The sequence below is a fragment of the Eurosta solidaginis genome, chromosome X, assembly GCF_040869045.1.
Source record: "Eurosta solidaginis isolate ZX-2024a chromosome X, ASM4086904v1, whole genome shotgun sequence".
NCBI lineage: Eukaryota > Metazoa > Arthropoda > Insecta > Diptera > Tephritidae > Eurosta > Eurosta solidaginis.
The window spans coordinates 126953553-126972791 of NC_090324.1; positions in this window are offsets into that span (position 1 = coordinate 126953553).

The window sequence follows — 19239 nt, forward strand, 5'->3', positions numbered from 1 at the left end:
GATGTGGTGGTGCACAGTGGCTAGTCATTGTCGGCTGGGGCGGGTCCTTGCCAAACTTACTGTTCCTGCGCCATAAACAGAAAAAAGGTCCTATCATGCCTATCAAAACTGAAAGCTTTCAAAATCAAAAACCCTGACAGAAGCGCAGAGACCGACTCAAAACGCTTATAAATTCAAACTAAAACAACATCCGGTCGAACCGGATGTCACGGACAGACCGTTAAACATTCAAAAATTTAAAATTCAAAAAAAAAGAAACTTCAAAAAAACTAAGCGCAAAAAAAAATTACCGAACCGGACATGGCCGGTTACCAACGTTGAAAATCAAACTAAAAAAAAATGGCTAAAAAATAAAAATATAAATAAAAGGCCCGAATATATCTTGGGGGCGCCGCGGGTGTTGTTGCGACGCCCGGTGCATATCCCACCCTCAAAATCCATGGCCACCGATGCACCTGAATTTCGGTGGCCCCTTACCTGTATTACCCTATGCCTTCTAAATCAATAATAATGCCAGCATTCCCATTCTACAAACCATTTTTATTTATAATACATCATATATGAAAATACATAAGTTAGGTATGTAGACACTTGTAATAGCATACAATCTAATTACTTCCAATTAAAACATTCCTTCCGATATTATGCATGTAACTTATTCTTATTAAATTCAAAGGTGTAAATTTTGTTAATTTTCCCTCTTATTTTGGGTTGCCCTTATATATATATAATTTTTTTTTTCTTTTTATAAATCTCTATAAATTGTCTGTGTAGGTAAATATTCAGGTATATTGTATTATACCATCGCCCTCTCTTCACGTGCATACATATATGAATGTTAAGTATTGCTGATTTTGCGTCGTAAGCGCGCTTGATAATTTTATGCCATGAACTGTATATAATTAGAGTACCAAACACAACAAGCTTTTCCAAAATTATAAACTTTTCAAAGGGATTATTTGTTTTTATGGCTTCAATTAAAATTTGTTGGTTCAATTAAAAAAAAAATGCTGACCAAAAGAAACAGCAATGACGATAATAAAGGGCGCTGGTACACTTCATAAATATGTCATAAGTATGTGGCCACATACCTATCGCCTTATTAATACAATATTACTATACACCTAATGGTTGTTCGGTCTTTTCTTCATATAGGTTAATTTAGGTTGTGTTGGTTTCTTCTTGTTTACAATTCATTTAGTAGCTGACCAGCAATTTTGTTAAAATTTACATTCATTCCAATTGAGTTAGCAATGCGCATATGTGTTACCAGTTTATTAAAGTATTACATAATATAATATACTATTTCGAACATATGTACGTCTTTTTAATAATGTCCCTGAGCTCGCTTTATTTTCTATTCTTAGGTTGACGTATCTAATTTGGTTACAATAAGTTCAATTTCATCTCACTAATAAGTAAGCAAATGCAAAAAAAAATTGCATTTAAATAAATAAGACAACCGGAACTAAGCTCCAGTATAGTTAGACTGTAGTGTCCTAAATACGACAACGCTCGCCAGTGTGCATCAAATTATATGTATGTACGAGTTATATATATATAAATAGATTCCTAATGTTGTGAAACTAAAAGTAAGTGTTACTGAAGGGCATGAAAAAAAAATAAAAGGAACCCCACCCCTTAAATGCGAGAATTCTTAATTAAAGGTTTAGGTACAACTTCTAAATTTTTGTGGTCTAATCCTAATTTCCCTTTTCTGTTTATTTTAATTAAGAAAATAATGCATTTAGTTTTGTCTAATTTCTAAAGTTTACGTTCTAACTACTTTGGCAGCGACTCACCCGATAGGCTAATACCTACTTAGCCAGCAAGAGGCTGTGGTTGTTGTTATTGCTGGTGCAAGGCCGGTTTAATTGTTACGGCCTGTTGTTGTCGTTATTGCTGGTGCAAGGTCAGTTTAATGGTTGCGGCCTGTTGGGGTTGTTATTGCTGGTGCAAGGCCGGTTTAATTGTTACGGCCTGTTGTTGTCGTTATTGCTGGTGCAAGGTCAGTTTAATGGTTGTGGCCTGTTGCGGTTGTTATTGCTGGTGCAAGGCCGGTTTAATTCGGTGGGCCTAAGCGGCCTTTTCAGCTGTTATCGTGGCCGGCGGTTGTTGCGTCCGGTTTATTTCGGTGGGCCTATATGAATCGGCCTTTGCAGCTGTTATCGTGGCCGGCGGTTGTTGCGTCCGGTTTATTTCGGTGGGCCTATATGAAGCGGCCTTTGCAGTTATTATCGTGGCCGACGGTTGTTGCGTCCGGTTTATTTCGGTGGGCCTATATAAAGCGGCCCTTCTGTCGTTGTTGGTGGTGGTGGTTGGTTACAGCGGCCTATATGAAGCGGCCTTTCTGTTGCTGTTGGTGGTGGTGGTTGGTTACAGCGGCCTATATGAAGCGGCCTTTCTGTTGTTGTTGGTGGTGGTGGTTGGTTACAGCGGCCTATATGAAGCGGCCTTTCTGTTGTTGTTGGTGGTGGTGGTTGGTTACAGCGGCCTTTCTGTTGCTGTTGGTGGTGGTGGTTGGTTACAGCGGCCTATATGAAGCGGCCTTTCTGTTGTTGTTGGTGGTGGTGGTTGGTTACAGCGGCCTATATGATGTTGTGCGGGCAGTGGTTGTCGTCTTAATATTAAACTGCCCCTTTTACAGAGGGTATTTCTTTACCTCACACTATTCTTATAGGGGCTTTTTAAAAAAAAAATTAACGCGATCTTGAAATCCTGATAACAATCACCAGCACTCACACAGCCGACCAACAAATTATGCCCGCAACCGTAGCCCAAGCACACCACGTATTCACTTCATATAATTACAGAAAATCTCGTTTGGATTTTTCGCTTTAAGTTACTTTATGTTCTATTTCCAATATGCGCACATTAGAGCCCTTAGTTTATAGGTAATGCTTTTCGAAAAGTTGTAAGGTTCACGGCGTTGCTTTGGTCTAAATTCCCTGGCAAAACCCAACCGATACCAACGCTTGCAATCTAAGTTCTGATTTTCTGCCCAAAATGGCCGACCGCGCCATGGCATTGTGGAAAACTTTCGTTCCATTATTGCGACTGCGCAGTGGACGGCGCCGTTAAATCGCATAATTTAACTGTGGTTGCCATAGTATAACCATACAAGGTGGTAGTCGCGGTGACAATCCTGCAGCCATCATTAAAAGTTCGATATATTTCGGTTTTTTGAACCGATGGACTAATGTCAAAATCATACTGCGCTGAAAGTTAATGTGTCAATTCGTATGAACCTACTAGTCAGCTGTCACCTTGTATAGTTACGCCATGGTGGTTGCCGTTATTGGGAATTTTCCCACATCGTTGGATTATTTCGTTATGCCACCTGCGCGAAATTAACAAAATTTTGTTTCAACCACCCCAGGCAGACATGAGTGAGGGTGGATCCTAACCTTTCCTATCACCAGCCAACTGGTACGTTCCAAGGTTGAATATCCCAAGTGGACCATAACATGCTGATGGCTTGTGCCCTATAGTGCTAAAATGTTGTCCAGCTTTAGTATATCCATTAAGACTGATCTTCAATAAATCCTTGTCTTCTGGGACGTTCATTAATGATTGGAAAATAACTTCCATTACCCCAGTCTTTAAAAGTGGTAACAAGAACGATGTCCGCAACTACAGGCCCATATCCAAGCTGTCTACTATTTCCAAGATTTTTGAGCATGCCGTCAATGCAAAGCTAAGTTTTGCTGTTAAATCTCTCATTTCTCCCTATCAACATGGATTTGTCGCTGGCAGGTCAACTATTTCTAATCTTGCTGTCTTTAGTGAATATTGTATAGAGTCATTTTCTGCTGGGTTTCAAGTGAATAGCATCTACACAGATTTCTCTAAAGCTTTTGGTAGAGTTTCTCATAGAGTTTTACTAGGAAAATTAGCTTCTCTTGGCTTTCATTCCTCGTTTCTGCTATGGATTGCCTCTTATTTATTTAACAGGCAATGTGTTGTTAATATTGATGGTGTATCCTCCAGGCCATTTGTTGCCACTTCTGGTGTACCGCAGGGTAGTATATTGGGACCGTTATTTTTTATTCTTTTTATCAACGACATTAGTAGTTGCTTCTCGTTCGCCAAGTGTTTGCTTTACGCTGATGACCTGAAGCTATTCTCAGCAATTAATGGGCCAGATGATGCCTCAAGATTACAAAATGACATTAACAAACTTTACCATTGGTGCGAGGAATCTCATCTTTCCTTGAACCCCGCCAAATGTTTCCACATAACTTATGCGAAAACAACTAGTACACTACATACGATTTACAGAATTTCAAATTGTGAGCTTCAGTGTGTTAATGAGATTAAAGATCTTGGTATTATCTTTGATAGTAAGTTCTCGTTTAACAATGACGTAAACTATATAAATGCTAAATCATATTCTATGCTTGGTTTCGTTAGGCGTAATACTATAAAATTCTCAGATCCGTATACGATCAAGTTATTATTCACGGCCTTTGTTAGGTCGCGTTTGGAATATGCAGTTTTTATTTGGAGGCCAAGCCAGCAGACAGCGGTAAATAGAATAGAGCGTATACAGAAGATCTTTCTTAAATATGCTCTTCGACCTTTAAACTTCTCTGAACCTGTTTCCCCTTTTCTTCTCGTCTCTTGCTATTAAACCTTAAGATCTTGTTGGATCGTAGATCTATTATCTGCTTAAGTTTCGCTTATAACATTATTAATGGTTTTATTGACTGCCCGTACTTGCTGGAGCGGTTTCGATTTAATGTCCCTCAACGTTCTCTCCGAAATTTCTATCCCTTTTATGGTGATAATCTTAGAACTAATTATGCCTGTAATGCTCCTATTGCCCGTTCTATACGTGAGTTTAACTCACTGAGCGTTACGGTTTCATTGGATTTTTCACTACCAAGGTTTACATTTTTAATTATTTTAAACTCTGCATTTTAAGTTCTCCGGTCCATATATGTATATAAGTTTCATACGTTTAGCTCTACATTGAATTTAAGAACTATTTAATATATTTAGTCTGTAAGGATTTATTCCATTGACTGCAAATAAATGAAATGAAATAAACGGTTGTTCATAAGAGAAAATTACTCGTAGATTTAGTTCGTTTGTAATAGTCTGCTTCTGCAACTTTGTGAGGCTTATTAGAGCATTATTTATCATAAGGAGTACCATGAATTAATTACCTTTGCAATGATGGAACGGCGAATTAATTTGACACTAAGAAGCACTTGGAGCGTTTATACCTCTTATATCGCCATATTTGAGGGGTTCGGCGATAGGCAAAGCTGTCTTAATTATGTATTCTAAATTGATGATAAATTAAAGAGAGCTTCCATTCCTCTTAAAGGTTTTTTTTTTGAAAAGGATTTTATTTTTTTATTTTTTATTATTTTGACAAATTCCTGTTGGCCTCGTTCTTTTGGCCGGGTGCATATGTTCTGTGGCAGATGGAGGATCTGCGTTAGGTTATTGGTTGGCTTCGTTCCGAGTGAACGATAGCTGGGGTTGATTTTCGGAAAATTTAAAGACGGGTATTTTGTGGGAAATGGGAGGGATGCGGAGGAACGGGGGGATTGTTAAGAGGAGCTCTTGGTCCTCTCACAATCTATCTCCGTGGGAAGAAGGATCAGTTCGACCAAAGGTCGCCTGACTGGACCCTTCTCGGTTAAGAGTTCGACTACACGTACTCGGTTATCTTCGCCGGGGTGTACGTTGACGACTCTACCTAACCTCCATTCGTTAGGAGATAAGTTATCCTCTTTGATGGCAACTAGATCATCGACTTTAAGATTATGTTTTGACTGTTTCCACTTCACTCGTTTTTGAAGTTCGGAAAAGTATTCGGTTTTCCACCGACGGCAGAAGGTTTGATGAAGGGTCTTGAGCTTCTGCCATCTATTTATCATGGAGGCAGGGCTTTCGTTCACATCAGGTTCTGGCGGCGCCAGAAGATGGCTTCCCGTTAGGACATGTCCTGGAGTTAGTGGTTCCAGATCCGTTGGGTCATTTGATCCTGGACTAAGAGGGCGCGAGTTGAGACACGCCTCAATCCTGCACAAAAGTGTTTGGAACTCCTCCATAGTATACTTATGGGGAGACGCGATCTTTTTGAAATGGTTTTTGAAGCTCTTCACTCCCGCTTCCCACAGGCCGCCCATATGTGAAGCTGCGGCGGGAATAAAATGCCAAGTTAATGCTTGATGGCTGTACTTGGAGACTGTTTTGTCTCGGCTTTCTGCCAAAAAGGCTTTAAATTCTGATCGTAAAAATCTGGACGCTCCGACAAAGTTTGTACCATTGTCGGAGTAGATGTTTTTCGGACATCCTCTTCTCGCGATAAAACGCGAAAAGGCTGCGAGAAAGCATGGGGTACTAAGGTCACCCGTGGCTTCTAACTGGATGGCCTTAGTGGAGAAACAGACAGAAAGGCATAGGTAGGCTGGCTTGGGACAGTCGACATCCCCTACCGCGGTAGCTTTTGATATCGAAAGGCCCCGCAAAGTCTACACCGGTATTGGTGAACGCGCGGGTAAAGGTCGAACTTTCGCAGGGAAGGGTATCCAAAAGTTGGGACTGCGCCTGCTTTCGATGAATAATGCAGGTTTTGCAATTGTGGATTTGGCATTCGGAATCCAATATTGGGTCGGATAAGATGGAGCATTAGCTGGTTCTCGCCATGAAGGGAATCATTATGAGTCATCAGGACTGTAAGGCGAGACAGCCTGCAATTGTAAGGCAAGACGATCGGATGACACTCTTTGTATTACATGTCTTTTGAAGCCCCTAGACTTCCCCCTGTTCTAATTATATCATCTTTGTCGATGTATGGGTTGAGTGGCAGTATTTCACTCTTCCGAACAATAGGTTCCCTATTTTTTAATTTTAAATGTTCTATACCGTATAATTGTTTCTGGCAGACTCTTATTAATGCTTGAGTCGTTGCCTTAATCTCATCGGAGGAGATTATGCACAACTTTTCTGGGAACACTGCTTTAGTTTTAGGATGCGTTCTTTTATAGAATCTCCTACCATAAGATAGGACTTTCAAAGCTCGTGGCAAATCTGAAAATCAGTCAAGAATATCTATACCCTTATCGTGGCATATGATTATGCCCTCTTTTCCTCAACGGACGTGTTGTAATCGGCGTATTGTCCTGGCCAGTGAGAATTGTCTTCTTGTAGCCAAGAAGGATCCTGGCACCACAACGAATTGGTGAGCAAATCTGACACTAGTAGTCCTCTGCTTCCTAAATCCGCTGAGTTAGATTCCGAGTCAACGTGAAGCCAGTCCTTGTCACCGACCATGTCGAGGATCTTGGTGATTCGATGTGCGACGAAAGTTGACCAAGTACAGGGCGGCTTGCGTATCCATGCGAGTACGATGGTTGAATCCGTCCAGAGGTGAACTTTTGCTGGTCCCAAATGAATGTTACGGAATATTGATTCCATCATTTCTGCGAGCAGCACGGCGCCGCAGAGTTCTAAACGTGGTAGCGAGATGGTTTTCACTGGAGCTACTCTGGTTTTTGCTAAGAGTAATTGTATGAAAACCTGATCGTCTTTTTTACGCGCATATATACCGCTGCAGCATATGCTTTCTCGGAAGCGTCACAGAAGCTGTGTATTTCTATTTCGTCTTCCTGGGAAAAATTTACCCACCGCGGTATCCGTATGTTATCTATTTCGCCATAGTGTTGGGTGAAGTTTTTCCACCGTTCTGATATATTTGGTGAGACAAGCTCATCCCATTCGGTGCCTTCTAACCAAATATTCTGCATTAATATTTTTGCCACTATGACCATTGGGGTCGCCACCCTAATGGGTCGAAAAGCTTAGCGATGGCTGACAATATTTCTCGCTTAGTTAAATTTTCCGGATCCTCCAGTGGTCCTGCTTTAAAATGAAAGTGATCGGAGTGCGCATTCCATCTTATGCCCAATGCCTTCACGGTGCTGGTGTCTTCGAACGCCAGAAAGTCTTCGCTTAGTCGATCAGTTTTCGGGATGTCTTTTAGAACTGCCTCCGAATTTGATGTCCTTTTACGAAGTGGAAAACCAGCTGACTGAATTACCTGTCGGATTTAATCCCTTGCCTTAATGGTCTATGCAATGGTGTGTCCTCCGGCTAATACGTCGTCTACGTACATGCATTCTCGCAGGATGCTCGATGCTATTGGATGGGAATTTTCAACATCGTCAGCTAGCTGTAGAAGCGTTCTGATGGCCAGGTATGCAGCGCTGTTAACTCCGAAAGTTACCGTCTTTAGTTCGTAGAGGCCTATTGGTTCACTAATGTCTTTTCGGAAAACAATCCTCTGAAATTTGGTTTGGTTGGCATCCATCCAAATTTGCCTATAAATTTTTTCTATATCACTGTTGAAGACATATCGGTACAGTCTCCAACGTAGAATAAGAATTGGGAGATCTGCTTGTAGTACTGGGCCAGGTAGGAGAATGTCGTTTAGACTGGTGCCATTAGCCGTCGGGCTTGAGGTATTGAAAACGACTCGGACATTTGTCGTTATACATTCTGCTTTGACAACGGCGTGGTGTGGCGGAAAGTAATTATTTGTGTCATCTGCCGCAACTATACTGTTGGTTTTTGGAATATGTCCGAGCGTCTCGTATTCCGAGAGTACCCTAATATATTCTTTCCCTAAATCTGGATTTTTTATTAACCGAGATTCGTTTCGAAAATATTGCGACCATGCGCGCTTAAGGGATCCTCCTAGACTTAACTGTTCTGAGTAACCTTGCTTGAATGGGAGAGATACGATGTAACTGCCATCTTCATTTGTTTTGGTTGTTTCTCTGTAAAGTTTTTCGCAATATGCGTCATCCGCATTAATGCTTTTGCCTTTTGGAAAATTTTCTAACTCCCAGATTGCTTTTAGTTGGTTGTCCAACGCAACCTCGTTGTAAAATGAAACGATACTCTTCGTTGGACTCGGTACTTCGATGCGACCGGTTAGTATCCAACCGAACACTGTCTCTTGGGCCAAAAGTGTATTAATTACATTCTTTTTCAGACCTCTCAATATAATTGGGGATATATGGCTCCGCCTAGTATGGGGTCTACGTTGACGTAGAGCCTCTTGTCTGCCAAAACCAAATCTGGGAATGCCTGCATAGTTATTGTGTTGATATGGCAGGATGGCAGATTTCCAGTAAGTTTGGTTAAAATAAGAACCGGGGTAGTCAAGCTGAAGCGCGGATCCACTGGGGAACGTAGCTCGATGGTGGATGCCTCTTTCACTTAAGCAGATACTGCGTTGGTGATGCCTGAAACTTGGGCATGCATTTTCCTTGCCGGCAAATTGATTCTGCGTTTTAATCTTTCTGTCATGAAAGAGCATTCAGACCCTGAATCAGTTAGTGCCCGCGCGGAGAAGTCGGTACCATTATGATGAATGTGTACGCGGGCAGTTCTTAATAGCACGCCTGTGCTGGAACTAGCATGACAGGATTTTACATGCTGGTTCGCAGAAGAATTTGATTGCCCCGATTCCTCTCTTTTTGTGCCTGTGTTGAAGTTGACGGGATATTATACCCGTCTTTAAATGGCTTGCGCCTCGTAGTCTGCTGAACTGTATCCGCATGCAGGAGTGTGTGGTGACGAGAGTGGCATTTGGCACAGTTGTACTGGTGCACCTCGTCACTGTGTATCCTGGGGATAAACAGTTCAGGCATCCCCCAGTGGATTTGATGAAGTTGATTTTCCTCCACTGGGGTCAAATCACAGAATCGGGGACAATTCCGTAACCTGTGTTCAGCTTTGCACATTTTGCAAAAAAAACCCTTGATGTTGATTTTGAAGTAGGTTTTAATACATTCGTTTGGAAGGCACCGAGTCTTTTTATGGGGGTTTCGGTTGTATGCCGAGTATTTGATGGCTTTTGTTGCTTTTGGGCGTTAGTGCCAGTGAAGATAGACACTGTTTCTAGTGTCTGAAACCTATTTTATAGAAACTTGTCCATATCTTCCCACTTAGATATGTCCATTTTATGGTCTATGCGTTGTTCCCATAGAGCCAAGGTACTTTCCGGTAACTTTGTCGAACACAAATATGTTAGTATTGCATCCCAATTGGATGTGTCGACACTTGAGGGACGATAGACAATTCTTTATATCGCTATGTAATTTCTTTAACGCGCTCCCACACTCACTCTCTACCTTCTTTAAATTAAAAAGAAGTTGTAATTGCGTGTTGACTAATATACGCTTGTTTTCATATCATTCGCACAGGTTTTTCCAGGCCATATCGAACCCATCATTGGTTAGAGGGCATTTTTTTACAATATCTTTGGCCTCGCCCTTTGTCTTGTTGTTCAGATGGAATAGTTTTTCCACCCCCTGTAGGTCGGAATTGTTTATGTATATGGCCGTAAACAGGTCACGAAAGGTTGGTCATGATAAATAGTCACCTTTGAAAATCTCCGTGTCGCAAGGAGGGAGGCGGATCGTATGCCCGCGAGGTGCGGCTGGGGGGGGTGCTTGCTCAGAGATAGCGCTATTTTCTACTTTTTCATACTTTTCTGCCTCAGCAGATATTGTGGATGAGCATCGCATGTAAATAGAGTAGGTTGTCATATGTTTTTTCCGGATGGCCAACACGTCATTTGCTTCGACATCCTCTGATCCAATCAGTGAGTCAAACATAGACTTAACCTTCTTCCATAAGGAGCGCAACTCTTCTTGCTGTATCGCAAGAGTGTGCTTATTATGATTTTCCCCTGGAATAAGGCTGTACTGTTTCTCAAACTCTGTGATTAACTCAGTTGATCGGATATAATTTTCCATTTTCTCAACAAATTATTGCTACCCAACTAAAACCAAACTAATTCTTAGGACAAAAATGGAAACAAATTTTTCAAAGATCGCTTTTATTTATTTATGTAGGTCAGACTTGGCAGACCCGTCTGATTTTTCAGGACAAAAAAAATTTCAAGGATCTACTCGCCACCCAGACGTATATGTATTTATGTGTATGTATGATAACTTTGTGTTGAGGACGGTGTTTAAGTAGATTCTGCGCGATTTTTTGTTTGGGTCAGACTTGGCCGACTCGTCTGATTTTCCCCAGGAAAGAATAAAACACCCGTGTGGCTTACTCGCCACCTGCACGTAAATTATATATGTAGATATATTGGAATATGGGTGATTTAATTATAAGGGGGTGTGATGCAAGTGGACAGGGTAAAATTCAAAGTGCGCGATATAAGAAAACGCCCAGAAATAGTGAAATCTACCAGTGCTATTAATTGTGAACTGAATTATTGTGCGCGTGAGTGGATATATATATTTTCTGAATTTGTGCACAGCCAATCTAACGCGATTTTAACAAAATAATTGGTGCTTTAAACGCAAAAGTGGGGTTATGTTACCCTTATATATACCTTCTTGTGGTCGTTAGATTCTCCGGATCGACATACGGGGGGCAGTTTCACACGGGTTTTTCGTTTGCACAAAAAGAAATTAAAGCACTCTATCGCGCAGATAACCACTGGTAATTTTTACTTTTCACGGCTCTGATTTTCGGAACACTCGCGGCACTTTTTTAAATAAAAATTAACCTCAAGAATGACCAAACAAAAAAAAGTGGCAAGAAATATATAAACTTACGTAGCTGCTGCGTGAAGTTTGGAGTGATTTGGTTTTTGTTTTGATGCTGCGTATAAATTACTAGGTTGTGTGGTACCACCAAGAGTGTATGACAGCGTGTGTATCACCAAGAAAAAGTGTTGAAGATTACCACCACGATATTGTGTACCAAAAGTGTTGAGTGTATGGAAAGATGATTTGTGAAAATTTCCAATAAAGTATATAAACTCCGCGAAATGTGGATAAATTATTTGTATTTGAGAATGTGACCAATTGAGAATGTAGCACCCAGATAATTCTTAATAAACTGTTGAGCTATGTGGACTGTATTTGTGTCGGCGTTGATTCCTTTTTCGGGGAGATGGACCAATGAACAATTGTGGTGTGTCGCAACTCGGCACGGGAGTGGATGCACCACAATTGTGTTAGGTTTAAAATTAAAAGAAAAGAAAGAAAGGCGAGATATTTCTCGATATAATAGTGATTTTATTTAAGTGAAAAGTAAAATTAAAAAATCAATTTACCTTGATATAAAATTAAGATGGCGGGGCTTCTTGGACGTTGATGGCTGTGGCTGTTGATCGCTCGACAATCGCTGGAAAAGTAGACGGTTGCCTTGTCGAGGACATTCGTTGAACCGCGGAAAAAGTCTCCGGTTTTAAGGGGAAGCTTCCCCACACAGTTGTACCGGCATGTCTGTATATGTGTACGGACAACATAACCCTACATATGTACACATTTACGTGCATGTGGGCGAACTAGTGTTCGATAAAGTGGTGCTATTAGGGTGGCGCGAGTTAATATGAATTTAGGCTTCGGGCCTAAACAGACGTTAATCGCAGAACTTTTGCCATAGCAGAATTTCTTGAAATATTGCAAGTTGGAGTTTCAATCACCTGTACATTCATTGGCAATTTTAATGCAGTGTGCTGTCCGACCACCTTCTAATAATGTAGCAGCAATTCCCGAAGATGCAAGTGCCAATACAATTTTCTGTTCCGATCGAATAGTCGCTAAAATCAGTGATATAACGAACGTTTTGCCTGTACCACCAGGTTCATCCAAGAAATATAATCCAGTTGCATTATTGGAGATGGCTTGCGTGATTGTGTCATATACATATTTTTGCTGAATATTCATTTTGGCTATATTCGATTGTACAAATAAACGCAAATCATTAGAATTGAATTCCTGCTCACGTTGCAATTCACGATCAAACAGATCATGCATCTCACGATTTGGTGCGATCATACCCAATTGTACTAATATTTTATTTGCAATCGTTAGACACATATCTTCAATTATTATCAAAGCTTCATTGTACATTTCCAAAGTTATCAGCAAATCAGGATTTATTGCATGATGACGCATACGAATTAAAATATCTTCTGCAATATAATGTTTATATTTGTTCCATAATTCAAGTGGATTTGATGGCATACATGTTGATAATATAATGGCAAATAGCATTCGTATTTGTTGAGGATGAGCCGAAATAGATGCATCATGAAGTGTTGAATCCCAATGTGCATCATCCTCCAACAAATGCAAAAGTTGGCATGCCTCACGGTATGTTTGACACAAATGACCGTTGACTGTTCTCAATTCTTGAAATGATTTTGGGCCAGTCACGTTAACTAATAACAATCTCAAATAAAAACACTCAACATTGTTGGATATACTGTATATATTCTCCCAATTGCATCTGTTTGGAAAATGCCAGGATGCCCATGAACTGCTATTCCTTGTTTACGTCTTTGAAACTTTTTCGCAGACATATTCCATGTGTAATACTGAGGCACTTCAGAATATAACAAAGTTATCGCAAATGTATCAGTTTCGCATAATTTGAAAAAAGCTGTTCACGTAGTTGCTGGTGGTTGTGCTGCTCTTTCCAATACATTTGCTACATTAAAATAAAAACGTTGGAGATTCTCAAGATGTACAGCCAAGTGAACAACCCCAGAATGTCCTTCGTGCATTGGAAACGACATACTCCTCCAGAGAGCTTCATTGCTACTAATATAGCGCCCCATTTGATACTGCGTAGTTTCATCATTTGTATTATCACCAGCAACACCGATAATTGTCATATCGCTCCCTTTATTTACATACTTGCAAATTTATTTAATGGATTTGACACAATTACAATATTCCACATTTATATGAGCTTTGAATATTTTCCATAATAATGTACAATACGGAACCACCCAACGATTATCAACTCCAACTTCCTGGTTATGCATTCTAATGGTTGCCGTTATGCCATTACCATAAGGTGATCTACGTCGATACAACGGATATCCATCATTGCCCGTTATTGTGTCTGAAGTAAATTGCCTTGGGTATCATTTGAAACACTTTTCATCAATCATACATGGTGAATTCACATTTAGTTCACCGCACGGTCCATGTATCATGTTTTTAACGACAACATGAAATAACTCAGGATCAGCAAATACATATAAAAAAAAATATATATATATATAAAAAATACATATAATTTCACAATTAAAACCATAAGTGCTTTACATTTTTACCGAAAAACACGCGCAGTAATGTCAAGACGATCGGTTGTCGACTGTCCTGCAAATAAATTGTTTTTGATGTCATCCCACTACGGTTTACATGTAAATGTAATGAACAGATCCGGTCGACCGTATCTTCGTACATAACACATAGCGTCTTGTGCATATTCGTTCATGTTCCTTGGGCTACCAATATACGAAGATGGCAATATAGTTAAACGTCCGATGTCATTAATATTAGCATCATTCGCTATCGCTTCTTGCAAATGAATATATTTTTCAGATCTTAATTTTGCTTGGTTGAAACGAATAAAATTAAGACGTTCTGTTTCTATTTTGGCATGCATATCAACGATGTACTGATGATATATTTTACCACATATCAAGACATAATTTTGTTCTTGTGGACGAACCATCAATCGATACGAATAAAAATTCATGGCACTAACTTTTTTTGTACATGTAGACCTGAAAATAAGTGCAAAATGTGACTTAGGAAATTTATACAAATGATGAAATGTCAACACACTGAAAATATTATTTACCTGTTCGTGGATCAATCATGGTATATTGATATGGTAGCCATCGTCACCTTTCCAATGCAATATTGGGTATTGATATGCGTCGTAAATACGATGAAGTTCCGAAACACGTTGCAATTGCTCATTTCTGCGATGAAGTATAATATCACGGGATTGAAACTGATCACCAAGAATTACAATTGCAACCTCATCAATTATCGGTGCATTGAATCGCATTTCATGCTCTCCAAAAGGTGTTCTATCAGCCCTTATTACGATTTTGTGATTATCAGATGGCATACAATCGAGAGCAATTTTGAACAATTGATCTAATGCGTTATGTTGATGGAAAAACTTTTGTAGCTCACAAATAATTTCTCGTCTTGTATTCAAAGCAATTGCACAACATTGATCCAATTCACGCTTTTCATCATCAATAAAATAAATTTGCAAAAATTTATAATCAGCGTCGGCGTATGGCAATAACGAAGCAGCTTGATGATAAATTTGGCCCTGAATCTGTAACATGTATGCAATTTTAGGTATATGTTTCATAATAATTTTTAAAACTATAGAATACTTTTATGACTCAGATTGATTGGGACAATCCTGTTTAAGTATTTACCTTAAACGTCGGCATAAAATTATCTCTAATAATGTTATTAGCACCAAAAGAAATAATTTGAAATGCCGAATTGTATTGTTGAATATGACTCAAAAAGTGCTTCGAATTTTCAGAAGTCCCAAAAATTAATGAAGACAATGGTTCGGGTGGAGTTTCTAATGCTGGCAGTCTCACTTTGCGAATAGCACAACACATGCCGGGCGTTTCACCTGAAAATTTATCCGCATCACAATATGGACATATTGCGTCCATTATTCCAATATATCCGTACATACTGTAATCAATCTGACTGTTGTAATTAAAAGCAGTGCGCATAATTTCAGGTACAACAGATCTATTTCGTGCATCACGGTCACGCTGCGATATATCGTTCATCTGGAGTCTGTGATCGCCTTTGTAATGCCGCAGCATTTGCATGACGCGTTCGGCGACCTATATTTCCTCGTGTGGGTCGTGGCATTTTCTTTCAATTAAAAAAGAATAAATTAAATTTAAAAAAATGTCTACATTAATAGTGGTACACCATATGTTTTTTCAAATAAGGAAACACACATGCATTCGTGCAATTCACTTCAACAGTTCAAAACTTACCGATTTTTGCTCGGAAATTCGCTTTGCGCTATATTTCTTCTTTTCACACATTCACGCAAACTTCAATAATTACTAAACAAAAACACTATTTGCATTTTTATGTAATAATTTGCACCGCGATAATTTCGGACACTACTGAACGTATTGGGCTGCTTCATTTATTCTGCTAACGAATGGTGTTGAGGCCAAAGAAAACGCTCCAACGATGTTTACACTCCAATCTCATTTATTCTCCTAATTTGAATTTTCTTAATGCTAAGAGCCAAAGCTCTATATACCTATCTACACAAAATATTCGTGTATTTCTCTAAGCAAAAAAATGCACCGTAATATTGTTCGATGTCTTTTCAAAGCCTACTTTGTTTGTCGATCTGCCTGCGACATACATACATGTTGATATAAATATAGTGCAAGTAAGTTTGTAGCTGGGAATAATAAGTAAGCTAGTTAAGACGAAAGTACATAAATTTTGAGAGCGAAAGAGCGTGCAAAGTAGGTAACAAATCGTTTAGTAAAAGATTAAACTATTATTGATGTATGTATGTTAATATGAAAACGTATAATCCGCTGGCTAAGTGGGATGAATCTGACCAAACAAATGGGTTTTTGGTATGTTTTTCAAAATAATATCACCATACATTGAGCGCTTTCAGGTAAAAAGATTATATTGATATGTGATTGAATATACCATTTTAACTGGTTGTAGTACATAAGAGTGCAATCTCTTAACCTGAAGGCGAGTTCCCTATTGGTCTATATCTCGAGTCCTTAGTTACCCAGCGAAAAGAAAAGCCCTCTGTTCATTAGCATTTATCAACAACTTACAATGGATACTCATGTGGTTCAAACACATCCTAGGGTTAGCCGGGTCAACGTTGTGGTATATATCTCGAGACCCTAGTGACGGAGGGGCATGAAAAATAATCTATGCTATAGCAATCATCAACATCTCCCATTTGCTACCTATATTGTACAAACACATCCCAAAGTTATTCGGGTCCACGTTTTGGTCTATATCTCGAGACCCTAGCCACGGAGCGGCATGAAAAATACTGTATTCTATAGCATTCATCAACAGCTTGCATTTGATACCCATATTGGACAAACACATCCTAGGGTTACCCGGTTCCACGTTTTTGCCTATATCTCGAGACCCTGGTATTCGATTCTTAAAATTTCAAAACACAAACCATCTACTGAATAGTCAGAACAAAGCTTAAAAATTTGGTTTGGATAGGTGAGCCCGTTCTAAAGTTATAAAGTCACAACGAAAAATGGCATTCATTTTTATATATATAGATATGCCATCATATATGTAGGAACGGATAACACTGAGCATAGAAACACTGTGCATTTAGATAGAAAAGCAACACGCTCAGGAAAAAACTATTAAATTAACGTAGTAGTTTCTGAAAACAGTCGTCGTCTTCTCGTGAACTTGAAAACGTAAATTTAAAATACGAGAATTTAAAAATATGAAATATTAAAAATATGATATGCTTTTTTACAACATTCAAATAAATAATAATTAGTTTTAAAATAAATATATAAATGTAAAAATGTAATAGAAACAATGAATTGAAATAAACTATGTTACAAAATTGACAAAATTGTGAAGAATAAAACATTATTTGTGTAAACCCACAAATAAATTGGGGGCTCGTCCGGGATTAGAGTGCCGTCAAGCAAATATTCCCAAAGGAAGAACTAAAAAATTAGTAAAATTTGCCTATGTTTAAAACAAATAAACAGTGGTGAAAAGTTCATGTGAAAATTTTTCAAAATTTCTGAAAAGTTGTAAAAACTGCAAAAAAAAAAATGTATGTACTTTTAGTGGTACCACAATTTTTTTGGTGTACCAAAGCAGGCTTTGTAAGTGCAAAGTGTCCATGCAAACTAAGTAGACTTGACAAAGCGCAAAATACATGTGTATATATGCATATACGCGTCAACGTAATTTGTTCCATGTATGTATGCTGAAAACGAAACGAAACTACATCGTGAGCACGAAGTCATCTGCACTTATAATTTTCGTCGTTAAATGAAAGCGAGTGAGCATGTAAGTTCCATGTATGTAGGAAAAGCTAGTAGCAAGAAGAAAGAAGAGAAACGATAAGAAAAAAGACGAATGATGTCAAAATGAAAGTATAAGAAAATAAAAGAAGTTCAAACAAAATCAAAAGAAGAGATAACCTAAGAAGCAACAAAGGAGGTAAGAAGAAAACTATTTAAAAATAAAAATTGCTAAACATCAAAGGAGTCAAGAGCTAATAAATAAAGAATAAAGAGATAAAGAGAACAAAACATAAGCATCTGCGAAGCTGAAGGGAATACGAATTGAAATTTGAAGCGAAACAGATGCCAGTTACGTATCTCATTATTTGTGTAAACCCACATATATATATTATATATATCACCGATCTCTATGATTTTTTCATATAACAATATATACTATATACGCAAGCAATTGGTGAAATTTGAAGCTTATAGCTGTTAAAATGGGGTAGAAATTGCGAAAAGTTTCTTATCTGAACAATCGGTTGTATGAGATATATACCACCGATCTCTAGATTTATTCAGACAACAATATATGCTATATACGTAAGCATTGAAATTGCGAAAGTATATATATATGCTATATATACCACCATATATATACTATATATACCACCGATCTTTATGATTTCTTCAGACAGCAATATATGCTATGTACGTAAGCATTCGTTGAAATTTGAAGCCTGTAGCTTTTAAAAAAAGGGCAGTAATTACGAAAAGTTTCTTACCTGAAAAAGCCGCTGTGGGATATATACTGTACAATAATATGTGCAATATACGAAAGTATATGGTGAAGTTTGAAGCTTCAATCTGATAAATTGAGGAAGGTATGACAAAAATCCTCTTTTTCTGAAAAATCGATTGTATGGAGGATATATGCTATAGTGGTCCGATCCGCCCGGTTCCGACAAATGTCTAATCGGACACCCAAATACACCCGCTCACCAAATCTTATCAAGATGTCCCAAAAATTGAGGGACTAGTTTGCATACAAACTGACAGACGGACAGACGGATATGGCTAAATCAACTCAGCTCTTCATCCTGATTACTTCGGTATACTTAATGGTGGGTCTATCTATTTTCCTTTAAGGACTTACAATTTTGGGATTCGTGGCGAAATTAATATACCATTTCATTTTCATGAAAGGTATAACAATAGTTAGGTACTTTGTGTGAGGATGCAACGCTTCACGTTTTTTGTGCATGTAAAAACTATGACTACGAATCACGCATTTCAACAATATATGACGTAAACGTAACTATTTGATGAAATTTGTTGAAATTTGAAGCTTCTAACCGTAAAAAGGGGCAAAAATGACAGCTTATATG